Source organism: Balaenoptera physalus (genome assembly GCF_965194825.1).
Source record: "Balaenoptera physalus genome assembly, chromosome: 5".
Taxonomy (NCBI): Eukaryota; Metazoa; Chordata; class Mammalia; order Artiodactyla; family Balaenopteridae; genus Balaenoptera; species Balaenoptera physalus.
Window position 1 is genome coordinate 85,920,388 of NC_138884.1, and position 17,543 is coordinate 85,937,930.

The window sequence follows — 17,543 nt, forward strand, 5'->3', positions numbered from 1 at the left end:
TCTTTGAATGGTGATTTCTGTTAGGGACATAACCATTATGGGAAATTAGAAGGGTGTGTGTGATCTTTTTTAATCTTACTTTTTTTTTAAGTATAAGAATTCGAGTAGTTTTTGTTTGTTTGTTTGTTTTTTCCCCTAGAAATATTTACGAGAATACTATTCAGAGTAGCTTGTAGCCTTAAAGGTAGGCAGTGATTTGCTTAGGAAGGTTTTCATCAACTTCTGAGGAGACTGATTTATCACAGCACAAAAGGCATTTTAAAAATTATCACAATTTCCTAACATCCAGAAGCTTAAATATGTATATAGTATGGTTAAACTTTGACAGAAGGGACTGACTTTTCAAAATTCAGCCTTGAAGTAAAGTGATGATTTATGTCCATATGTTCAAAGGGGTTTGTGTGTGTTTGTTTGTTTAAATATTTATTTATTTGGCTGCGCTGGGTCTTAAGTTGAGGCATGCGGGGATCTAGTTCCCTGACCAGGGATCAAACCTGCGCTCCTTGCATTGGGAGCACAGAGTCTTAACCACAGGACCACCAAGGAAGTCCCCAAAGGGGTTTTAAGAGAGAGTGATTATGGCTCTTTTTATAAGGAGTCAGCGTATTTTTAAGCATGGTGGTCCTAATGTCCAGGTTGTAAGTTTCAGCCTTAAGTAAGTTAATTTTTTGCTTTTTGTTGCATGGACATAGATTGTGGACACAGCCTTACAAAGTAAGTGCTGTTCTTGTTAAGGGATCAGCTTGATGCAGTGGTTCTCAACCAGGACATCTTTGAGCCCCAGGAGACATTTGGCAATGCTGAAGATGTTTTGGTTGTCACTGTCGGGGCTGGATTGGAACAGGGTAAGACTGGAGACAGGGAGTCCAGCTAGGAAACTGTTAACAGTAGTCTAGGTCAGAGATGTTGAAATCATGAAGTAGGGCTATGATAGTGGGAATAGAGTGATAGGGAACGATACAAGACACATTTCAGTGTTAGAATCAATCAGAGTTGGTGGGAGGTGAGGGAAGAAACGATGTTGACACTTTGCCAGTCTTCACCTTGGCCACTTGGTGAAATGTATTTTAAGGAATAATCTTGCCCCTTTGCTTTTAGAACTTATAGTGCCTAGTAAGTGTTTATCATGTTATGAGTGATTAATATTTAAAGTATTCCTGTAGTTTGTTGTTAAAAATCTAATTGGATTCTGCAGTTTGTTGCCCCTTTGGAAGGAATGGGACACAATGCCATCCATTAAAATAAACCTTGATACTAAAGACTGTACATGAAGTAGGGTGCTTAATTGATGCGTCTTAAGGTTATATTGTTATTGTTCTTAAGTGTTCTGAGATGCTGAAATATGAATTATGAAATATAAAGCTAAGTTAAAAAATTTATAGGTCTTTTAATTTTTATTTTCATATTAAGAATATCAAAACCTTGAATTCTAGTGATGGATAATTTGGTTAAAAAAAGAAAAGTTATGACTATATATACATCTTCCATTTGGAAATAGATTAAATATCAGAAATATTGTTAACTAGAAATTGACACCAAGTCTAGAATGAGCATACAGTTAGAATATTCATTTTTTATGAGTTCTTTTGGAAGTTAAATTTGATATACATATTAACCAATTTGAATGTCCTATTGCTAAAATTTTGCTTTTCTCAAGAATTATGATTCTGTCTTCCTCCTGCCTTTCTAAGTCGATTTTGACTTTGTACATTTTAGGGATCCATGTTTAAAGTATTACTGTCTCATTGGAAGTATAGGTTTCAAACAATATTTAACTGTATTTTTGATAACTTTCGTGTTATTTGTGGATAAATTTTATAAATTCAGTAGTTTGTTATAACACAGTAACAATGTTCAAATGCTGTATAAATACAAAAGCGCTTAAAGGCAAGTAAAATCTTGGTCAGTGGGGCTTCCCTGGTGGCGCAGTGGTTAAGAATCCGCCTGCCAGTGCAGGGGACATAGGTTCGAGCCCTTGTCCGGGAAGATCCCACATGCCACGGAGCAACTAAGCCCGTGCGCCACAGCTACTAAGCCTGTGTTCTAGAGCCCTCGAGCCACAACTACTGAGCCCACGTGCCACAACTACTGAAGCCCGCGCGCCCAGAGCCTGTGCTCCACAACAAGAGAAGCCACCGCAATGGGAAGCCCACACACCGCAATGAAGAGTAGCCCCCGCTCGCCGCAACTAGAGAAAGCCCACGTGCAGCAACGAAGACCCAACGCAGCCAAAAATAAAAACAAATAAATTAAAAAAAAAAAAATCTTGGTTAGTGGAATTCAGAGACGTTTGGTCCATTTTCTTCGGTTTTCAAGACTGGAACAAGAATTTTTACAGTGGAACCATAATTTTAGAGTTAGAAGGATTCTAAAAGAAATTCTGGAACTCCCTTTATTTCACAGATAACAAAAGTTAGACCCAAAGTGGCCAAGTAACATTTACCAAGGTCAGCCATAGGACAGGTTAGTGGCAGAGCCAGGGCAATAGCATCATGTATCTTTTTATTCTTATAGCTGCTTTCTTCTAAGGAATCTAAACAAAGTTGAACAAAGAAGTTGTGATTTTTATTATGCAGTTGAAAACAGTAAAGTGAAAAGAGAAGGGAATCAATGAGAGTTAACTTGGTCTTTTGCAGGGAGATTTGGGACAGCGTTTTTTTTTTAACATTAGAGAGAAATTATTGTGATGCTTTGAAGCTTTCTTGAAAATAATTCTTAGAGTATATCTTTGGAAGAACTTAGACATACTTTTGTATTTTAGAAGTTTTAATTTCTGTTTCCAAGGAACTACTTTAAATATTTTTATGTCCAGTCACACTGGCCTTCTGTCAGTTCCTTGAACATGCCATGCTCATTTCTGTCTAGACAGATTTAGAATTATGTAGCCCATATACATACTCTTCCTCCCAGTTCATTAAGGGAAGTCTCTTAGATTCCTTGTTAATATATTCTTTTAATTCCTTCATATCACTTATTACAGATGTGATATTACATTTATGCATATGTTTATTTGGTTTGTCTCCCCAGCTTCTCTGTAAGCTTCATGAATATAGGTATCACATCTGTTTGTTTACTTTTGTATCCTCCCAGTGCTAAGTTTAATACCTGGCATATAGGTTCTCAACATATATTCCTTGAATGAACGAATGAATACTTTGTATTTTTTTTTTTTTTTTGGCTGCGTTGTGTCTTCTCTGCTGCTAGGGCTTTCGTGGAGCGGGGGCTACTCTTCGAATACTTTGTATTAATCCTGGTTTAGAGAAATATTTTTATTTTTGAAGATGAAGGATAATTTGAAAATATTTTGAATTGCAACTAAGTACTTTATCTGAGATTGCATACTAGAGATGATAACACAGATATTTAGAATTTTAGAACCAGAAGGTAGCTTAGAGGTTATTTCATTTTGTTCTAATTTTCCGGATGAAGAAATTGAGTCTCAGAGGTTGTGACCAACCCTAGTCACATAAAGCTGAAAACCATCATTAACAGTTTTGTTATTTAGATAAATTACAAATATATATTAATTGGCAGAAATATTAAAATTCATACAAAAGCTGTTTGCAAGGATAGCAGACATTTTAATACCAGTGTTGCATTAAGCATCAAGATTTCATTAAGGATTCTGAAACTAATGCAAATCATGTCTGATAAGTTTTATAAACAAGATACACCTATAAACAATGTTGTACAAAGTTCCATTAAGTGCTTCTGCCCACAGTTTGTTATACAGTCTATCTCAGATCATGTATTACAAAGCTGTGTGCTATGCACTTTTTTTTTCTTCCTTTTTTGCTATTTTGGAAGTGGGAAGCCCTTGAAAGCCTTGGTTTTTAAAAGGAGGGATTAGGATGAAGTTTGTTACTATATCCATTTCTTATTATCTGCTCTCAGAGTTCAGTGCCCCAGACAGTTCTCTAGCCACAACCCTATACCCAAACCTGCCATATTCATTCTGTCACAGAATCAAATCAAAATACTTACTACCTTGGTGCTAAGAATTAGGAAAAATTAAATAATAGGGTTTTATTGTTCTGGAAATGTCCCCCACTTTTCTCCCACTAGGTGTTACTTCTGTGTTTTCTTTGTATTTTTCTGTAATCTTTCTCTTTCTGTCAGCCATTCTCCCTCTTCCACGTGCTCGCTCTTCTACTTTTTATAGTCTGGCCTGTTGGATAGTTCAGTAGGAATTGGGATATGGTGAACTTGATTTAGGTGGGACATCTCCCTTTTCTCATCAAACCTAGGTTGGAAGAGGGGAGGAATAGATTAGGGGCAGGAAGGCCATGAATTCTTTCATTTTCCTTCCCCTCAGGTGGACGTCAGAAATACTTGATTTGTTGTAATTATTTTCACTTGCATAAATGACTTTTATTTATCCCTAATTGCCACATAGTATGCTAATTTTGCTCATAATTCAGTATGTAATTTCAAGTCTGAATTTTGTTTATATCTTTTACTTTAATATTTGTATTAATGCAGAAGATTCTGCTAAGTAATTAAGAAGTTAAATGGAGAGGCAAGATTTCTTAAAATGAAGTCCTAAAATATAGCCAGTATACATTTGTGAAGTAATACTTCATGCAGCACAGCTTTTATTTTATTTATTTATTTATCTATTTATCTATCTATTTATTTATTTATTTGTCTTTGGCTGCGTTGGGTCTTTGTTGCTGCGCGCGGGCTTTCTCTAGTTGCAGTGAGCGGGGGCTGCTCTTCATTGCGGTGTGCGGGCTTTTCGTTGCGGTGGCTTCTCTTGTTGCGGAGCACGGGCTCTAGGCATGCAGGCTTCAGTAGTTGTGGCACGCGGGCTCAGTAGTTGTGGATTGTGGGCTCTAGAGCGCAGGCTCAGTAGTAACAGGTGCATGGGCTTAGTTGTTCCACGACATGTGGGATCTTCCCGGACCAGGGCTCGAACCCGTGTCCCCTGTGGTGGCAGGTGGATCCTTAACCACTGCACCACCAGGGAAGCCCCTACCATTTTAATCATTTTTAAGTGTACAGTTCAGTGCCGTAAGTACATTCACATTGTTATGCAACCTCATCACTATCCATCTCCACAACTTTTCATCATCCTTAACTGAACTCTGTACCCATTAAATTATAACTCTATTCTCCCCTTCCCCCAGCCCAGGCAACCACCTTTCTGCTTTCTGTCTCTATGAATTGGGCTATTCTAGGAGCCTCATATAAGTGGGATCATAAAATATTGCTGCTTTTGTGACTGGCTTATTTCACTTGGCATGATGTCTTCAAGGTTTATCTGTATCGTAGTATGTGTCAGAATTCACGTGTATAACATCTTTTGTTTATCCTTTCATCCTTTGATGGACACTTGGGTGACTTCTACTTTTTGCCTACTGTTGGTAACTTTTCTTACTATATCACAGTTTTGTGGATTAGAAATTTGGGCAGGACTTGGCTTGATTATTCTGCTCCACATCGCATACTGGGCTCACTCACTGGTATTCAGCTGGTGATTAGACTGGTGAAGTATATACACACTGGCTTCTCTCAAACACTTGGTACCTCAGTAGGAACAGCAGAAAGACTGGACTCAGCTGGGCCCTTCTTCCTGTCTATGATGTAGTGTTAAGGCTTCTCCACATGGTCTCTCCAGCAGGGTAGTTGGGTTCAGGGTTCCAAGACACTATGGAGGAAGTTGCCAGTACTTTTAAAGACTTTATTCAGAATTGGTAGTGGCACTTCTACCTTACTCTACGGTAGTCATACCGCTATAAAGTAGTCATAGCACAGCTGACATTCAAGGAGAGAAAAATTGACCCTACTTCTCAATGGAAGAAGTAGGAAAGAATTTGTAGCCGTCTTTACCACAGGAGCTCTCATGATAAGTCAAAGTGTACTATACTTTGTAGTTACATTCATACATTTGAAAAACATTTAATCTCAAAAACAACAGTATATATTTGCAGCCAATTTGCTAGATTTGTAAAATTTATTTTAAATACTCTAAGAAAAAAATTGTAGGAACTTTTTTACGTGCTAGTTAGGGAGGAATTATGGGGGAGGCTCATGATTTGATCCTAGAACTTGTTTCTTACATTTTTTGAATTTTTACTAGGAAGTATCACTGGCCAATCATAATGATGATTCCCCCCTTCTCTCTTTCTAAAAAAATCTATTTTAACTTCTTTTTTTTTAAATTAATTAATTTATTTATTTATTCTTGGCTGTGTTGGGTCTTCATTTCTGTGCGAGGGCTTTCTCTAGTTGTGGTAAGCGGGGGCCACTCTTCATCACGGTGCGTGGGCCTCTCACTATCGCGACCTCTCTTGTTGTGGAGCACAGGCTCCAGACGTGCAGGCTCAGTAGTTGTGGCTCACGGGCCTAGTTGTTCCGTGGCATGTGGGATCTTCCCAGACCAAGGCTCGAACCCGTGTCCCCTGCATTAGCAGGCAGATTCTCAACCACTGCGCCACCAGGGAAGCCCTATTTTAACTTCTTATTTTGAGACATTTTATCTCTCTAGAAAAGTTGGAAAAGTTGTACCTTCAACACTCATCCCTTCATTTAGATTCACCAGTTGTTAACATTTTGTTACTTTTGCTTGCTTTAATGTTTCTCCAAACACACACACACAGAGGGAGACAGATGTAACATACTTTTTTGTTTGAGAGTTACTTGCATCTGTCATGACATTCCACCTCTGAATGCTTCAGCAGTCTTCTTAGAACAAGGACATTCTCCTACTTTATAACAATTATCGTTATCACACTCAAGGAATTTAACATTGATACAGTGATATCTGTTATACTATCCATAATAAAATTCCCTCAGTTGCCCTAAAAATGACTTTTTAAAAGTTGAATTTTTCTTCCTCTATCCAAGTTGCAGCATAGGATCACATGCATTTATTACGTCTCTCTTGTCTGTTTTAATCTAGAAAGTCCTCTCATTTTCTGGGGGTGTGTTGTTCATGACATTTTTTGAAGCATTTGTCTTATAAGAGTTCATAATCTGTTTTGTCTCATTTCCTCATGCTTAGATTCAAATTGAACCTTTTTTGGCACGTATACTACACAATTGGTGTTGTGTAGTTCCCTTAGCATCATATCAGGAGACATATAATGTCATTTTGTCCTATTGGCTTTGCTAAGTTGATCACTTGTGTACAGCTCTCTGCATTGTAAAGGTATTTCCCTCTCTTTGCAATTAATAAGTAATATTTAAGGTAATAAATAGTTTTTAAGAATAATTTGTTTTCCAACAATTCTTACTCAACTGTTTTAGCACCCACTTTGGTGGTTATAAAATGTTGCCTTGATTGATTGATTGATGGCTGTGTTAGGTCTTTGTTGCTGCTCACGGGCTTTCTCTGGTTGTGGCGAGTGGGGGCTAATCTTCGTTGTGGTGCATGGGCTTCTCATTGTGGTGGCTTCTCTTGTCGCGGAGCACGGGCTTCAGTAGTTCCGGCGCACGGGCTTCAGTAGTTGCAGGGCATGGGCTCAGTAGTTGTGGCTTGCAGGCTCTAGAGTGCAGGCTCAGTAGTTGTGGAGCACGGGTTTAGTTGCTCTGCAGCATGTAGGATCTTCCTGGACCAGGGATGGAACCCGTGTCCCCTGCATTGGCAGACGGATTCTTAACCACTGCGCCACCAGGGAAGTCCCAACAATTGGTTTATTTTTTTCTGTTTGTATTCAATTTTATATGTATATACATATACATACATACATTCACTCTGGTGGACTGGACTCTTCATTTCTACTGACGAGTATTATCCTTGCTTGATTTTTTTTTTTTATTGTGGTAAAAAACATAACAAAAACCATCTTAGCGATTTTTAAGTGTACACAGTACAGTAGTGTTAACTATATGTACGTTGTCAATACTACAGATCCCTAGAACGTTTTCATCTTGTAAAACTGAAACTCTGTACCCACTGAACAACTCCCTTTCCCCCATCCCCCTCAGCCCTTAGTGACCACTTCCTGTTTCTAGGAGTTTGACTACTTTAGATACCTCACATATAAATGTGGAATCATATGGTATTTGTCCTTTAGTGACTGGCTTATTTCACTTAGCATGAAGTCGTTAAGGTTTATCCATGTTGTAGCATATGACAGGATTTTCTTCTTTTTTAAGGCTGTGTAGTGTTACAGTGTATGTATCTACCACACTTTCTTTATCCATTAATGGAAGTTTAGGTTGCTTCCACCTTTCAGCTATCGTGAATAATGCTGCAGTGAACATGGGTGTGCGTATATCTCTTAGAGACCCTGTTTTCAATTCTTTTGGATATATATTGCTGGGATTGCTGGGTCATATGATAGTTCTATTTAAACATTTTTGAGGAACCCTTCATACTGTTTTCCGTAGTAGCTGCTTCATTTTACCTTCCCACCAGTAGTACACAAGGGTTTCAGTTTCTCCACATCAGTGCTTATTTTCTGTGTTTTTGATAGTGGCCATCCTAACAGGTATGAGGTAATGTCTCGTTGTGGTTTTGATTTGTGTTTCCCTGATGACTGGTGATGTTGAGCATCTTTTCATGCTTATTGGTCATTTGTATATCTTATTTAGAAAAATGTCTATTCAAGTCCTTTGCCCATTTTTTAATCAGGCTATTTGTTTTATTGTTGTTCAGTTGTAGGAGTGTTTGTATTCAGTTTTAGGAATTACATTGTTCATTCTTTTTATTTAATTTTACATGGTTCAAGAGTCAAAACTATAGAAAAACTTACACTTTTAGAAGTCTTCTTGCCATCTTTATTCTTTCCACTTCATTTCCACCCACCTCCCCTCTGTAGATAATCATTTTCATTAGTTTCTGGTTTATCCTTTCTGTGTTACCGCCCTTCTTCTTCTTCTTTTTTTTTTTTAACCGCCCTTCTTAAAAGATAAACTACTATATATACTCTATTGTACTTTGCTTTCTTCACCCAATATGTCTTGGAAATCACACCATATCTGGAAATGTCTTTAAATTCATTTTCATGGCGTTATAGTATTCTATGTGTAGATGTGCCATAGTTTACTCAACTAGGCTCTCATTGTTGATTTGAGATTGCTTGTAATATTTTCCTTTTACAAGTAATGCTGAAGTGAATAACCTTGTTACACATTGCTTTGTATTTGTGGAAGTGTGTCTTTAGGGTAAGTTCCTAGGGTAAGTTCCTAGGATTGTTGGGCCAAAGGGTACATTTCTAAGTGTTTTTGTTAGAGGTGGTCATATTCTCCTTCATATGGGTTGTACCATTTTGTACTTCCACCAGCAAGTATAAGAGTGTCCAGCCTCTCAGTAATGTATTGTCAAGTAATGCGTACTTTTAAAGTAGCAAATTGGCAAATTAACATCTTGCCCCAAAAGGCCATTTTATTGCCTCCCGGCAACAAGAGAAGTTCTTTATGAGAATGATTAAATATAAGTGCTCCACTGAGGTTCAAAAGGATAAGAACCCTATTTAGATTTCCTTAGAAACTCAAAAGGAGTTGAGTGACTTTTTTAGTATGTTTAAAGAAATGAGGGTGGGTGGGGTAGAGTTGGAGACAAAATTTTAGGAACAAAGATGATGTTGAAATCATCAAGCCTCACTTAGGTCTTCATTCAAGACCTTGAGTTAAATAGAAATGAGATGAAGGCTTATTATTTAAAATCATAAGTGAAATAAATAACGGTATTGGCAAGTAAAATGCCAGTGCCGTGATTTATTTTCCCATTATCAGAAATCTACAGATGTCCAAGGGAAAAACTGCTTTGTGTTCATAGTAGGAGAATAGGCTTAAAGCATTAATGAATTTTGTTCCTATTAGCTTCTATTTTCAGAGTTAATTATTTAAATTCAACACTACTTTGGCTGAGGTTGTTGGCATATGGAAGTATGTCCCGTTGAATTCACTGGTCAGAAAGATAAAATGAGTGGAGTTTATACATGATAAAAAAGCATAACAAGTTTTTATTTGCTGAAGACAACAAATCGAGAGACGTTTCTAGGTAACGGTTGTAATAGAAAGCTAAACACAAACATAACAAAGGAGTTTACTAAATTTCTTTCCCTTGCTGTTGGCATTTGGTCTTTTACATTAGTACAGATCTTCCCAACTGATACTCTACACAGTTGTAAGTACGCCTAAATACAGAGTCCCTCAGCCTTTGGAGATTACAGATATTACATCATTTTTTGTATATTATGTGATATTTTAAAAGTTGGGAACTGCCATAACATATGTGTTGTTTTTCATGTTATATTGTAAAATTATTATTAAGATCAAACACTTAAAACTTCCTACCAAATGGGGGCCCTGTGATTAGTGCTGATAAAGCCAGCCCTTAAATAACATGAGTCCATTAGGGGAACCTGGATTTATACTAGGAATAACACTGGAATGGATTTCCGTTTATATGAAGGATATTTGAGATTATTATATCATACGTTAAATGTCAGTTATGTGCTAGGATTGTATCTGTTTCTTTGGATAAAGAGGTACTAAGAATTTTGGTGGTCAAGGGATGTTTCAAGGAAAAGGTGACAGTTGTACTGGGATTTGAAGGCTTAGACTTTGGTAAGCAAAGAGTGGTAAAACATTTCAAACAGATGAATAGCAGGGACAAAGACAGAGACAGAAGCATGCTTGGTGTGTTTGAAGAAAATGAGTAGGATAGTTTCGCTAGAGCTAAAGCATCCTAAAAGAGTAGTTGAGAGGAAAAAAGAGGAAGATACCAATGAAATTGGTAGAAGCCTTAAATGACAGAGGAATTTGAATTTAAAAAAAAAATAGAGCTAAAGAGGGATATGTCTACATTGTGGTTTTGCATGATTAGCAAAGCTAGGTGACCAAGGAGTTTTTTAAGCACGTGAATACCACCCTTCTTTGAGGCCTATTTGTGGAGTTTTTTTATCCTCATGTCCAGACCAGATAGTATCTTTGGTTGAATAGTAATCCACTTCTAATTGATACTGTCTGAATGAATCTGTTGGTTGCTTAGAGTTTAGTCACATGATACTAGGTGTGAAGGCTGTGGATGAGTAAAATTTTCAGAGCAGTTAGTAGAATTTTATGTACTAGATTATAACAATATGAATTGGATTTTTAAAAAATTTATTTATTTATTTATTTATTTATTTATTTATTTATTTATTTATTTATTTATTTATTTTTGGCTGCGTTGGGTCTTTGTTGCTGCGCGCAGGCTTTTTCTAGTTGCAGTGAGTGGGGGCTACTACTCGTTGCGGTGCGCGTGCTTCTCATTGCAGTGGCTTCTCTTGTTGTGGAGCACAGGCTTTAGGCACATGGGCTTCAGTAGTTGTGGCGCACGGGCTTAGTTGCTCTGTGGCATGTGGGATCTTCCCGGACGAGGGATGGAACCCGTGTCCCCTGCATTGGCAGGCAGATTCTTAACCACTATGCCACCAAGGAAGTCCCAGATTTTTATTATATATATTCAGTGCATGTTTTTCCAAAATTTCCTGGAATTTCTGTGGTAGGAATTCAAGTAAACATTAATTGTAATTTGATGCCAAATTATTATTATTTTTTCTACTTTTTATTTATTTTTGGCTGTATTGGGTCTTCATTGCTGTGTGCAGGCTTCAGTAGTTGCAGCATGCAGGTCAGGAGTTGTGGCGTGCGGGCTCAGTAGTTGTGGCTCGCGGGCTCTAGAGCACAGGTTCAGTAGTTGTGGCGCACAGCCTTAGTTGCTCTGCAGCACGTGGGATCTTCCCAGACCAGGGAAGGAACCCATGTCCCCTGCATTGGCAGGCGGATTATTAACCACTGTACCACCAGGGAAGTCCGTCAAATTATTTCAATACTTGAAAATTAAGTTCAGTGGCCATGTATTATATCCTATAATTTCAAATGTTTGTTGAATTGCATAGCCTTTATCTAGCCCCTATAAAATAAGTAGAGGTGAATTTCTCATCTGCAAAAAGAAAATCATTGAATAAAAGTGTTTAAGATTTATAAGGACTGAGTCAGTGTATATAAGGAGACTGCTTTGTTTCTGGCAGAAGTTTCAAAATGATTTTCTTCTTGAAGCATATACCTAAATAGCTTTGAAGAAAGTGTTAAAAAGCATCAGGCAGTAATAAAATGAAAATATTTTTAGATCTCTTGGAAATCATGTTATATAATCTTGTCTACTATATTCAGTTCTCATCCTTTTTTAAAAAATGTTATTTATTTATTTTTGGCTGCGTTGGGTCTTCATTGCTGTGTGCAGACTTTCTCTAGTTGCAGTGAGCAGGGGCTACTGTTTGTTGCGGTGTGTGGGCTTCTCATTGCAGTGGCTTCTCTTGTTGCGGAGCACAGGCTCTAGGAGTGCAGGCTTCAGTAGTTGTGGCACATGGGCTCAGTAGTTGTGGCTCATGGGCTCTAGAGCACAGGCTCAGTAGTTGTGGTGCATGGGCTTAGCTGCTCCACGGGATGTGGGATCTTCCCAGACCAGGGATCGAATCCATGTCCCCTGCATTGGCAGGCAGATTCTTAACCACTGTGCCACCAGGGAAGCCCTGTGTCCGGTCTTAATTGTGGCACGTGGGATCTTTTAGTTGTGGCATGCAGAATCTATAGTTGCGGCATGCGAGATCTTTTAGTTGTGGGATGTGGGATGTAGTTCCCTGACCAGGGGTCAAACCCAGGCCCCATGCATTGGGAGTGCAGAGTCTTAGCCACTGGACCACCGGGGAAGGAGCCCTGCCTTTTATCTTAATTTGCTATTTTTTAGAATTCCATTTTAATTATTTTTGATTTTATAGGTATATCTTTTCACTGTGTGTGTGTGTGTATCTGTCTGGCTATGTCTGTCTGTCTGGTTGTACAGGGATTGCAATACATATCCTTAACTGTTCATAGTCTTAGACTTTTATTTTTGTGCTATTTCATGTGAAATGTAAGAACCTTCCATTACTATGGGTCCATTTATCACAGCCCCACCCTTTATGCTATACATGCATTATAAACCCCACATTAAACAGTTATATGTATTTTAAATAAATGCAAGGGAAGTAGTCTTTTATATTTATGCACTTATTACCATTTCTTGTGCTTTTTTTCATTTTTTCTCAAATGTCCGATTTTCCACCTGATGATATATCCCTTCAACCTGAGAAACTTCCCTTTAGTGTTTCTTTTAGTGAAGATTTGCTGAGATAATTTCACTTAGTTTTCATTTGTCTGAAAATGTTTATTTAACCTTCATTTTTTAAGGATATTACTTTTTGGATATAAAATTCTGGGTTGACAGTTTCAGTGCTTTAAAGATGTAATTCCACTGTCTGGTGTTCTCCAGTGCTTCAGATGAGAAGTCAGTGGTAATATTTATTTTTGTTTCTTTGTATGTAATGTGAGATTTTTTTCTGGCTGCTTTCATGGTGTTTATTTTTCTTTGATGTTCAGCAGTTTCATTGTGATGCCCTGAGGTTTGTGTTTCCCAAATACTTGTCCTGATTTGGAATCACTGACCTTCCTGGATCTATAAATTTATGTCTTTCACCAAATTTGGGGAGTTTTTGGTCATGATATCGTCAAGCTGTTTTTTCTTTTTTTTTTTCCTTCTCCCCCCTTTTTTCCTCTTTCCAGGATCCACTTACACATATGTTAGATTTTTTTTTTTATATTGCCCTCAGATCACTGGGGCTCTTTTTCTTTTTTCAGTCATTTCTCTTTGTGTTCTTCAAATTTGGTCATTCCTATTGATATGTTCTTAAGTTTATAACTCTTCTATTATCTTCAATCACAGATACAGCCTGAAAAAATGTAAAATCACAGGGACTTGGGAGATGATCTATATAACATTAACTGTGTGTTTCCTCTTTTTAAAAATATATAAATTTTTACATATAGTAAAGTTCATAAACCTTAAGTATAACATTTTATTAATTTTTACATACATATATGCATATTGTCATTATCCAGATCAAGATGGCACTGCAGCAGGCTGCCGTATGGTCCCTTCCCCAGAGATAAGAGACCCTTCTGATCTTTATCAACTTAGATTAGTCTTGCCATCAAACTTAATATAAATGAAATCATGCAGTATGTACTCTTTTATGTCTGACTCTTTTTCCTAAACGTTGTGTCTGAAATTCATCCATGTTGTTATGGGTTGTAGTGATTTTCATTATATGAGTACACCAAAATTTATTTATCCATACTGTTATTGATAGGTATTTGGGTTAGTAGTTTTTTGCTTTTATGAAAAAAAACTTCTATGAATAATGTACATGGTTTTTGGTAGTGGTAAGGACTCATTTATCTTGGGTATATACCTGGGATTGGTGGATTTTTTCTGTGAAGGGTCAGTAAAAATTTATTTTGTGGGTCAAGAGAGTACTCTGCAAGTACTTACACAGTAAGAACTTTTTTTTTTTTTAACAAAATTCAAAACATAGTGATTCAGTACTCTTTTTTTTTTTGTAACACAGGTCTGCTAATGAGAAAAATGGAATTCTTTGGAGGGGAAGGTGTGGAACTAACATTTTACTTAATTGGGGCTCAAAGTTAGTGTTTTCTATCACCAAAATTGATTTCAAATGTTTACCTATTAATGCTGATCTGTAGTGAAATGTGGTGTATTTCATTTGAAAATGTTTTTTCACACAGCGACTTCCAAATATTGATATCAGTTCATGAACATATGATTTTAATTGACCATATTCATTGCTTGGAAGGCATTTATAGAATTATTTTATACTTTTCTCTTGATAATTGCCTTTTAGCATGTCATTACATTGCATATTAATAGCTTCCAGTGGAAGGGTTAGGTGGAAGTTCCTCAACTGCAATGTGAAATGGACTTTGAAATGTGGAAATTTCCTGTGCATGTGTGTTGAGGTCCTAAAAATCCTGCTAGAATTGCAGTTTGAGCATGGAAATGGAAATCTCAGTTTTTGTTATAATTTTTGGCAGCACAGGAAGAAGGAGCTTGACATTTCTTGTGATTCAGTGGATGTTAGTTATTGAAATATGTTAAATTTTCACATAGATGTGCTTAACAGCCCTTTGGTTACAGCTTGAATTCATTGAGAAACAGCCCCACACCAGTAGCCAAAGCTACTTTCTGAAGCCATTCAGTGTTTAAAAATACTAACAACAAATACTATCAATTAAGGGGTGTTGAGTGCTGAAAGAAGCTGAAGACTACTGGAATGATGTTTGCAGGAGTAGCAAGAAAAACAAGAAGGAATTCTCTTTTTCCTCTCCTGCCTTCTAATCACCTTCCTGTCAAAGAAGTCTACGCAATGCATTTTCCAGAATCCCAGTCTCAACATCAGAGAACAGAGTATAGAGGAGGTGGATTTGGAGTTGAGAGACACTGTGTAAATAATTAGCATACTATTCTGATATGTGAACTTCAGTAGAACAAGAAAAATTGTTTCATGTTTCCATCTAACAAGATACAGCTATCCTTCTTTTAAAAATGAGGATGTTCTCACCTCTTTCCAGATAGTCTCAGTAGTTATGCAGTATCAGTCCCTAGGTGACAAATACCCTATTCTGGGAGATATTATTGGTTTTTAAGTTAAAACACTATTCCATCTGAATAGTCTAACTCAAGGGTTAACTTAAATTTCATATTTTTACACATATAAAGGAAAATAAAATTGAAATAATTTGGCTGTTAGTCCTAAAAATCTTCGCATTCAGTTTGACCCTTGTAAATCTTATTCTTGACTAGATGTTGATGTTTTTGTTTTCCCATGCAGTGAAATTGTTGTCAGAAGTATTAGTGATAAAGAATATCTTGAAAAAGTGCCCCATAACTGACAAAGGAATAATCTCCAAAATATGCAAGCAGCTCATGCAGCTCAATATCAAAAAAACAAATAACCCAATCCAAAAATGGGTGGAAGACCTAAATAGACATTTCTCCAAAGTAGACATACAGATTGCCAACAAACACATGAAAAGATGCTCAACATCACTAATCTGCAGAGAAATGCAAATCAAAACCAGAATGAGGTATCACCTCACACTGGTCAGAGTGGCCATCATCAAAAAAACTAGAAACAGTAAATGCTGGAGAGGGTGTGGAGAAAAGGGAACCCTGCACTGTTGGTGGGAACATAAATTGATACAGCCACTGTGGAGATCAGTATGGAGGTTCCTTAAAAAACTAAAAATAGAACTACCATATGACCCAGCAATCCCACTACTGGGCATATACCCTGAGAAAACCATAATTCAAAAAGATACATGTACCACAATGTTCATTGTAGCACTATTTACAATAGCCAGGACTTGGAAGCAATCTAAATGTCCATCGACAGATGAATGGATGAAGAAGATATGGCACATATATACAATGGAATATTACTCAACCATAAAAAGGACCGAAATTGAGTTATTGTAATGAGGTGGGTGGACCTAGAGTCTGTCATACAGAGTGAAGTAAGCCAGAAAGAGAAAAACAAATACCGTATGCTAATGCACATATATGGAATCTACAAAAACAGTACCGATGAACCCAGTGCCAGGGCAGGAATGAAGATGCAGACATAGAGAACAGACTTGAGGACACAGCGGGGGAAGAGGAAGCTGGGATGAAGTGAGAGAGTAGCATTGACATATGTACACTACCAAATGTAAAATGGATGGCTAGTGGGAAGCTGCTGCATAGCACAGGGAGATCAGCTTGATGCTTTGTGATGACCTAGAGGGCTGGGATAAGGAGGGTGAGAGGGAGGCTCAAGAGGGAGGGGATGTAGGGATATATATATGCATACAGCTCATTCACTTTGTTGTACAGCAGAAACTAACACACCATTGTAAAGCAATTATACTCCAATAAAGATATTTTTTTTTAAAGTGCCCCAGTGTTGTTTCTGAGATGTTCTTCCAAATCATTAAACACTTAATGCTGCAGGATTTGGTGCTAGTGCTTTTCTAGATATTGTCAGGCATTGTCAGCCCAAGGTTTTCAAACTGAAGTTTGTACAAGCGCCAACAACAGCACTTCTTACAGTTACTTCCAGCTGTGACTTTTTCTAAGATCACTGATTTTTAAGACACATGTGAGTATCAGACATGTTAAAATTTGGGTGTTAGAATGAATAAATATGGTAATTTTAATTTATCATGGACCCATGTATACCAGACACTAGGCTGGGAACTTCATGTCTGTTATCTCAAAATATCATAATCTTTTAAGATTGTATTATTATCTTTGTTTTATAGACAAAGAAGGACTTATTTATTTATTCAAGTCACATATCTATTGAGAGGCAGAACAGAACTCACACACATGGTCTGAATAAATCCAGAATTTAATTTGTGTTCTTTTTGTGCTCTAAGGAGGAGATCAGTTTCAGAGATCAGCGTAGAATGAGTGTGTATGCTCATCAGTCCTTAGCATTGTTGTCTCAGTGGACTCAGCCAATAGGAACCACTCTGGATTGGAGACTGACAATCAAAAAATTACCAAAATCTGAGGTGGGTGTAGGTGCAATACTATTAGAGTTTGACTGAAATGGCTACTCTTTTTTTTTTTTTTTTTTTTTTTTTTTTTGGCTGCATTTGGTCTTCATTGCTGCGCACGGGCTTTCTCTAGTTGCGGCCAGCAGGGGCCACTTCTCATTGTGGTG

At 37.3% G+C, this 17,543-nt stretch overlaps 1 protein-coding gene and 1 long non-coding RNA gene across 6 annotated transcripts in view; both read left to right on the forward strand.

The window, feature by feature from the left end:
- PDS5A (PDS5 cohesin associated factor A) overlaps positions 1-17,543 on the forward strand; it is a 125,751-nt gene that overhangs the window by 1,362 nt on the left and 106,846 nt on the right. The gene's annotated exons all lie outside the window — the stretch shown is intronic.
- The window catches only part of LOC309662016, a 26,736-nt gene continuing 9,193 nt past the window's right edge, over positions 1-17,543 (forward strand). The window contains exon 1 of the long non-coding RNA XR_014264427.1: positions 1-17,417. This is a non-coding gene — a long non-coding RNA (uncharacterized lncRNA). The remainder of the gene's footprint in view (positions 17,418-17,543) is intronic.